At 35.6% G+C, this 9,125-nt stretch overlaps 1 non-coding gene across 1 annotated transcript; it reads right to left on the bottom strand.

Moving 5' to 3' along the window:
- Positions 1-8,813: 8,813 nt before the first annotated feature.
- Positions 8,814-8,919, bottom strand: LOC118152538 (U6 spliceosomal RNA). Its single transcript, XR_004741294.2, has one exon. It is a non-coding gene; the product is annotated as a U6 spliceosomal RNA (small nuclear RNA).
- Between the last annotated feature and the right edge of the window lie 206 nt (positions 8,920-9,125).

Genomic DNA, 9,125 nt, shown 5'->3' with positions numbered 1-9,125 from the left:
ACTGTAAATTGGATCTGAGCTAAAACCCTATTAATTCCCTCACCTCCGTAAGTGTCTGCTTTAACTGGAGGACCACAATGACATTTTGGAGCCCCTGGAATTAATGTCAGCTCTTGGCCAGCATCCAATAGTCCCTAAAAAGTCTACTCATCCCCCTTTTTCCAATGCACAGTTATTGTGGCAAAAGGCTGGAGGTATCCTTGGAGAAGGATGGGAGAAAGATTCACTGCATAGATTGTTGGTAGTATAGTCAGGTCCCTTCTCAAAAATACCCAACTTCCCCTTCATTCAAAGTATTCTGGGTCTGTAAACTGGCTCAAGTCTGGAAATTAAGGGGCTGTGATTCTCTGTTTTTATAATTCAAATTAGTCTTTTATCCATCCAACCTGAAAGTTTTCGCTTATATAATTTAAGTAAGAATGCAGTAAGCTTCCTATCAATTTCACTTCTAGAAACACCAATATTAATTAGCAAATGCCAGAGTTGTATACGAGACTATTCTGATTGCTGCTTTGCCTCTGCTGTCCATTATGTTAGCTATGCTCACCTTGACTTTGAGGGTTGAGTGCTACCACTTGGCACCTGCCTCCTTGGGATCCAATCATTCCCATTGCATTTAAATTTTGTAGTTGAGCGACTGTAGTTCCCCCTGTAAGATCTGGCATACAGAAAAGAACCATCACAGAGCTTTTCAAGGGTGCAGATGCTGCCCTCTTAAATCTATTTCACAAGATATTGATGAAGGGTATGTCTTCTTGACCCTTTAAGCTGGGATAAATGGGTCTAAAGTAAATAATTCACTCCAGCATCCAAATATCCCTAAACTTTGGATCCCTTCATCTGAATTAAACCAAGGGAGGTCAGGCATTTTTGGCTCACTCACAGTAGAGTAAGCTTATAATCCATATTTGAGCTAACCAAGGAAATAAACTATTATAACCCTTTTGAACTCCCCAAGCTGCAACATTAAATTCAGAATCACTACTTAGTAGGCCCATATCAATAAATTCAGCCTGATTCAACTTTCTCTTCCTTCCAACATTATCCCACATCCTTAATATCCATTCTCATGCCTGTTCTCCAGATTGCTGCTTACATAAATGAGTAAATTCAAGCATCTTCAGAGTGTAATGCACCGCCTTGTGGGTCACACTCTGAGCCTCATTTCCAGTGGCCTGCTGGGACTTGAGTCTAGTTATAGATTAGAAGCAGAAGCAGACAGAGGAGTTGGGGATGGTTCCTGAGAAGAAACAGCATTGTCTTGCCTGGCAACTGCCTCCTGGGAGGCCACCACTGTTTCCTTAGGCAGTGCGTAGTTAATCTCCTCAGACAAAGGTGAGAGGGCTGATGGCAACATGGGCGAGGGCGGGGATGGTGCCACCACTGGGAGTGAGGAGGCTATTTCCTTTGCCAAAAAAGGTTCATCAGAATTTAGGACTTCAGTGGCCCCAGCCTCATCAGGGTCCTCTCACACTGCCCCATTCGACGTTGCAGGGTCCCATGTTTTCCAATCAATGCCCTCACTTTAACAGTAGACACCTAGCGAGGCTTTATGTGCATCTTTTGTTGCAGGTCAGCCACTTGCATGATAAGAGCTTGTGTCTGATTTTCCGCAATTTCAGCCCTTTCTCTGCAGGAGGTAAGACTCTCATTCAGGGCAATCTTCGAGGATCCGAGGATCAATTTGTGCTTCTGGAGCTGACAGACAGAATCTTTGAGTTCATTATTTTATTTTATCCCTTTGTCCACTGAACTTAGGAGCAACCAAACAACTTCATTTTCTCCTCTGTTCCACATACAGTCAAAGGTATGTATAAAATCACTAAACTCCTTGCCTCTCACGAGCAATGAATCAGGAGTATTAAATGCATTTGTTTTGTGTAACTCTCAAATCAGTTCACCCAAAGAACTATCAGTGTTCTCCATAGAATTAGAAGTAGAGTCCTTAGCATTTTGGGGTCTAATCATATTAAGCAGCCAACTCCAGAAACCCCAAAACCAACTAAAAATCTTCATCCTTAAAATTCTGTTCCTCGAGAACCACTCCTGGTACCAAACTCTGTACTACTCAGCGTTTGCTACAGGGACAGGACTAGTAGAATAAATGTATATATGAAAGGAAGTTTATTAAGGAGTATTGGCTTACAGGATCACAAGGTGAAGTCCCACAATAAGCTGTCTACAAGCTGAGGAGCAGGGAAGCCAGTCCGATTCCCCAAATCACAAAAAAAGGGAAGCCAACAATGCAGCCTCCAGTCTGTGACCAAAGACCCAATAGTCCCTGGCAAACCACTGGTGTAGGTCCAAGAACCCAAAAGCTGAAGAATGTGGAGTCCAATGTTCAGGTGCAGGAAGCATCCAGCGTAGGAGAAAGATGGAGGACAGAAGACAGAGGACTTAGTCTAATCTTTCCATGGCCTGCTTTTATTCTGGCCATGCTGACAGCTGATTTATTAGATGGTGCCACCCTGATTGAGGGTTAGTCTGTCTTTCCCAGCCCACTGACTCAAATGTTAACTTTTATTGACAACACCCTTACAGACACACCCAGGAACAGTACTTTGCATCCTTCAATCCAATTAAATTGACACTCAGTGTTAAGCATTGCAACCGAGAACAAATTAGATGTAGATCACTGGTCCAAAGTTAACATAAGAAAGACGATGACACAGAAAAGCATTAAGTCTATACTTAATGACTCTGTATTAAGTAAAAGCATTAAGTCTATAGTTAATGACCCTCTACTCAAGGCTCAGCTGTATTACTTAGGAAACAAACTTGGGATTTCCTTTTATACTCTTTGCTTATACTCTTTCTCCTTAAATGTCTTTCATTTCACAGCATTTTTCTTTTTCAAGTTTAGTTAGTTAAGTAAAATTGAATTAGAGGATAGCTCAACCACAAAGGCTTTGCATTTTTTTTAATGATGCTGAAGTTGATGGGAGCTACATATGAAGAGAACCATGTTTAGATCCACAGCCTGCCCAATGTTAGTGAATCACTCTGTCTCCAGAAGTTGTCCACAATTCACCCACAATAGACCAGTCAACCATTGGGCAATATGTTACATTCAATTCAAGAAATGTTTACTCAAATTACTAGGTAGGACTCATGGCATAATCTTTGCATTATAGGTGGTTTCTCTAAAACATATTTTATCTACCAAAATTTTATATCTGTTCTTGATAGGAGAGCTAGCCAGCAGACAATATTCACTTGGATTATATTCAATGGCTGAGTGTATTAATAGTATTAACAAAATAAAGACAGATGTGATTTTTGCACTTCTTTAATACAAGCAGCCTTTACTAAGGCAATGATTTTCTTAATTGAAGTACAGTTTTAATTTTAATTAAAATTTTCCTAATGTTTGTACAAAAAGAGTTGGAATGACTCCATAAGATGACATTATACACATAGTATATATGTGTATATACTTGATATGGGCACTATCTGGGTAGAAAACAACAGAACAGTTAGAGAGACATATTAAATATTAATGAACTGTGCCTAGATTTTCATTTTATTGCTTTTTCTGTTATTTCCAATGTGGCAGAATATTTCATCCCTTCCGTCTTTATTATACAAAACATTACTTTAGAACTGCTCTTCTGATTCAATGTCTAAAATCATGAAAGGAAAAAAAAACACCTTGAACTCTAATGTTGTTGTTGTTGTTGTTTAATATAAGAGGCTTATTTTAGAAGCCATCTTTTCAACATCTTCTGAGTTGAAATAATGTAATGTTAGTAGTCCTGTATTGCCATGTTATGTGTAGCGTATATATATGTATATATATATAATCTTTATCACAATGCCATGAGATCATTAAGTCAATACTATTACTTCCCTATATATGAAGAAATCGAGACACAGGAGAATTAATTGATTAACCCAAACTCACCTATTGAGTGAGGGCTGGAGAAGGCACTCAATTCCAGGAAAACTGAGGCTAAAACTCACACACTTAACAATACACTATGTTATCTTAAAAATGATGTGATCAAACAGAATACAAATAATAATAGATACAAGGATAGAATGAATAGATGATAGATTAATAGACTGATAGAGATAGAAGTATATGACTGTTCATAATGTTGTTATTTTTAGCAATACAGAGTTGGGAAAACATAGTCTCACTACAGAGAATTAGTTACAAATAACATCCACACCAAAGGCCTTCTATACAATTAGCAAGAAATGATGATACAAAAAGATAATTTTGTTAACATAGTAGCATATCTTTTATATATTTCTGCAAGGAAAATCAATGTTAAAAATATCATCTTATTTTTGTAAATATACACATTCTTCCCGAAAAAAATTCTGAAAGCTACTAATCAAACAACTAGCCAAACTGTTTTAAGATCTCCAGATCTCCAGATTATAAGATTGTTTATTTTGTTTTTGCTTTCTTGATTTTTATTTTTTTGTAGTAATCATAAACAACTATTGGGAAAAACTTTATAAATTCAATGATACACTACCTTAAGATCATTAAAATAAAAACCTGGCCTTTTAATATTTGTGAGATTTGACCAAATCATAATTAACTCAGAAATCAATTTCATACTTTAAAGGTTTTTGAAGAAAATAATTAAGCATCCAAGATCAGATATTAAAAGAAAAATAAATTTTGAAAAAACATTAATAAGAATATTTTAAACTTGAAAGGAGAAATCAGTATATTTGAAAATAACATATAAAAGTGGCAAAACATAAAGTGTAAATGTAATATCTACATCTTAGAAGAACCTGATTTAAAAAATACTACAGAAAATATTAGACATTTCAAGGAAAATATAAAATAAGAATATATATTATGGTGGTTAAGTTTGTGGGCACAGGTGTCAATTATGTGAGGTTGAATTCTAATATCAATATGTACGAGGCATGTGGTTTGGGGCAATTTACTTAGCCTAGTTTTTCCTCATCTGTGTAAACAGGGATACCACTAATATGTCTCTAATACTGCTATTTTGAGGATAAATTGAGATAATATAATCTTATTACTCATGCCAATAACTTATATAATCTTGAAATAATTGATTTTCTAGAAGTAAAATTAATTCAAAAGAAGAAGAAACTATCAAGAAGCAAATAGTCTACTTCTCAAAGATGAACTTATCTTGATAAACCTGTTTCTTAACATTTTGTTCACAATGACATCTTTCCCTTTGTCTAAATCTTAATTTAAACTTTATTTTTAAACTATTCTTTCAATATTTTTGGTAGGCTGAATAATGTCCCCCCCCTTCAAAAAAATCCATGTTCTAATTTCCAGAACTTGGGAATAGAACACCTTACATGGCCAAAGGTACTTTATAGGTATGAGTAAGGTTAAGAACATCGAGGTAGAGAGAGTATCTTGAAGTATCCACGTGGACCCAATGTCGTCATATGAGTCCTTAAAAGTGGAAGACCATTTCCTTCTGGCTTCAGATGGAGATAAGAAGATAAAAGACAGGTAAGAGAGAAATTTTTTACTGCTGAATTTGAAGAGAGAGAATAGAAAGTCAAGCAAAAGAATGTGGACACCCTGTGGAAACTGAAAAAGGCAAGGGAATGAATTTGCCCTCAGAGTTCCCAAAATGAAATGCAGCCCTGCAGACATCTTGATTTTAGCCTGGTGAGACCTGTGTGAGCCTTCAAAGCTATGTAACTATAAGATCATAAATTTGTGTTGTTTTAAGCTACTGCATTGGTAGTAACTTGTTACAGCAGCAACAGAAAATTAATGCAGTATTTTATTGTGATATTCAATTATAACCATGTACATGGTAGTGTCCCCCAGCTAATACAGACTGAGTCAGGCAGAGCATTCTACATCTCTATTTCTAACCTGTAGCAACTAGCATGTTGCTTTATATACAGATGGAAGTGCTTGGTATTTATTGATTTCACTCTCCTCTTCCGGTATTATCCTCTACAATTTATTTCTTCTCTGTATATCTAGTGAATCTCAAGTAATCAGGTTCATTTGGATAAATATCATTATGTTTTTAGTTATGGGGTTTGAAATTAGCACATGCACCCATAAGGGCAGAATCCCCAAGTCCTTTCAGAAATAGCTTCCCTTCATCCAGATTCTGCCATCTGAAATATTAATGCAACAATTATCTTTTATTCTAATCACAAGCATTTCCTCCTAATAACCCATGATTTCACTAGCTGCTTGCTTTAATTACTATATAGGCACTCATGCACCACAAAGGAAATAAGAATTTCCCTCAGACTATACCACTTCCTTCAGAGAAGTGTACTGCTGATTGATGTCAGAGCCATAATCAGTTACCATATTGGCTGGGTTCAAAAGATAGACTATTTATAGCAAAATAAATTATATGTATTTAACAAAAGAAAAGGAAGTGACAAGTAGAAAGAAAAGACAGTCATAAAGCTTTATAATGTGCTTACACAAATTTTAAAAAAAGGTATAAATATAGTCTTCACATTAATGCTACATATTTTTGAATAAAACAATCACTTATATAACATTTTTAAATTATTTTCAAGTTGTTTTTAAATAAAACAATTTAAAGATAGTTATTACATAGTATTGAACTTGTAATGTAATTATGAAATAATTTACTCAGCCTTTCAGCCAAAGCAAGAATCCATTCTCTAATTTTAATATATTGACCTACTCATTTAAGATATTTGTTATTTGTTTGCCTGTTTGGTTTTGACAATAATCCAAAAACCTGAAATATGAATGATCCTTAACAGATCAGACTGTGAAGTCGGAAAGTGAAGAAGTTCAGAAAATAATCATTGCTTTTACTTTCAACAAATGTCAACATAAACTGCAGGGATGGGAAAGCATAATGACAAGCATTATAGGTGTGGGAATGGTAATGAGACACTTGAGAATGTTTGAAGCAGTCAAGAGAGGCAAGTTCCACCTCTGTTATTTATTTGCTGTGTAACACAGAGAAGTCACTTATTCTCCCTTCACCTCAGTTTTGAAGTTTGAAGAAAATGCTAATGGAAGTGAAATAATCTTACAAATCAATTTCTTCTCTCTATAAGTGATCTCTCTAAAATATTTTCTCAGGTATTGAATTGGTATAGAAGAATTTAGTCTTCATCAAGATATATTGATTTATAGTACATATTTCTGTCCTTTTTAAAAATACATTCAAATTTTATTTTGGATTCAAAGGGCAGATTTTTTACATGGGTATATTACATGATGCTGAAGTTGAAAGTATGATGCATCCCATCACCCAGGTAGAGACTACAGTACTTACTAGGTAGCTTTTCAGTTATTGAAAATCTCCCTCCTCTGTCTAGTGGTCTCCAGTATCTGTTGGTGCATTCATTATATCCATGAGTACTCAACGTTTAGCTCCCATTTATAAGTGAGAACATGTGGTATTTAGTTTTTTGTTCCTGTGTTAATTTACTTAGGAAAATGGCCTCTAGCTTCATTCATTTTGTTTGCAAAGGACAGGATTTCATTCTTTTTTATGGCTGTGCAATATTTCCTGGTGTATATGTACCACATTTCCTTTATCCAATCCACCATGACTCTTTGTCTTTATTATTGTGATAGTGCTGCAATGAACATAAATGTGCATTTTTTATAGTAAATAATTCATATTTATTTGGTATATACACCGTAGGGAGATTGCTGGGTCAAATGGTCATTGTATTTGTCCCTTTTCATAATTCTATAAAGAACTGCCTGAGACTTGGTAATTTGTAAAGAAAAGAGATTTAATTTACACACAGTTCTTCATTGCCAGAGAGGCCTCAGGAAATTTACAATCATGATGGCAGGGGAAGCAGGCATGAACTTCTTCACATGGCAGCAGGAAGATGCAAGAATAAGAAAAGGGGGGAAAGCCCTTTATAAAACCATCAGATTGGCTGGGCACAGTGGCTCACACCTGTAATACTAGCATTTTGGGAGGCCAAGACAGGTGGATCACCTGAGGTTAAGACCAGTCTGGACAACATGGTGTAACCCCATCTCTAGTAAAATTACAAAAATTAGCAGGATGTGGTTGCACATGCCTGTAGTTCCAGCTCTTCAGGAGGCTGAAGTAGGAGAATTTCTTGAAACCAGAAAGTGGAAACAGCAGTGAGCCAAAATTGTGCCACTGCACTCTAGCTGGCAATTGAGCAACACTCCATCTCAAAAAATAATAATAAACAATCAGATTTTGTGACAACTCACCCACTATCATGAGAACAGCATGGGGGAAACCATCCCCATGAACTAATCACTTCCCACAAAGTCCTGCCCTTGACATGTGCAGATTATGGGAATTACAATTCTAGATGAGATTTGGGTGGGGACACAAAGTTTAACCGTATCAGTAGTTCTGTTTGAAACTCTAAGAAATCTCAAAACTGCTTTTTACAGTAGCTGAACTAACTTACATTTCAATCAACAGTGTATAAGCATTCCTTTTTCTTAGCAACCTCACCAGCAACTGTCGTTTCTTGGCTTTTTAGTAATAACCCTTTTGACTGGTGTGAGATGGTATCTCATTGTAGTTTTGATTTGCATTTCTCTGATGGTTAGGGATGTTTAGCATTTTTCATATGTTTGTTGGATGCTTGTATATCTGTCCATGTTTTTTGCCCATTTTTAATGAGGCTATTTGTTGTTTGCTTGTTTTAAGTTCCTTATAGATTCTGGCATTTATTGAATCCACAGTTTTTAAATATTTTTTCCTATTCTGTAGGTTGTCTGTTTACTCTGTTGATAATTTCTTTTGCTGTGCAGAAGTTCTTACGTTTAATGAGGTCTCACTTGTCACACTTTTTGTTTCTGTTGCCATTGCCATGAGAACTTAAAAAACATGAAATGCCTCACAAATTTGCTTGTCATCCTTGGAGGGGGCCATGCTAAAATTCTCTGTATTATTCCAGTTTTAGTATATGTGTTGCCAAGAGGAGCATTTATTTCTGAATCATAAAAATATTTTTGCAGAAATTATGATGAGTCTAAGTTTCTTTTCAAAGAAATGCACTTTCTTTAAAATCAGCATTTAGAAATCCTAAATGTAACCTTTCGAAAACTTTCCAGAATTATATTGGTGAAAATAATCTTCAAAATTAATTATTCATTTTTTAAATATTATGAAAATCTAATTTATTTTGAATAC

The sequence above is a fragment of the Callithrix jacchus genome, chromosome 3 (genome assembly GCF_049354715.1).
Source record: "Callithrix jacchus isolate 240 chromosome 3, calJac240_pri, whole genome shotgun sequence".
NCBI lineage: Eukaryota > Metazoa > Chordata > Mammalia > Primates > Cebidae > Callithrix > Callithrix jacchus.
Note: the sequence above shows the minus strand (reverse complement) of the source record. Positions and strands in the feature narration are given on the sequence as shown.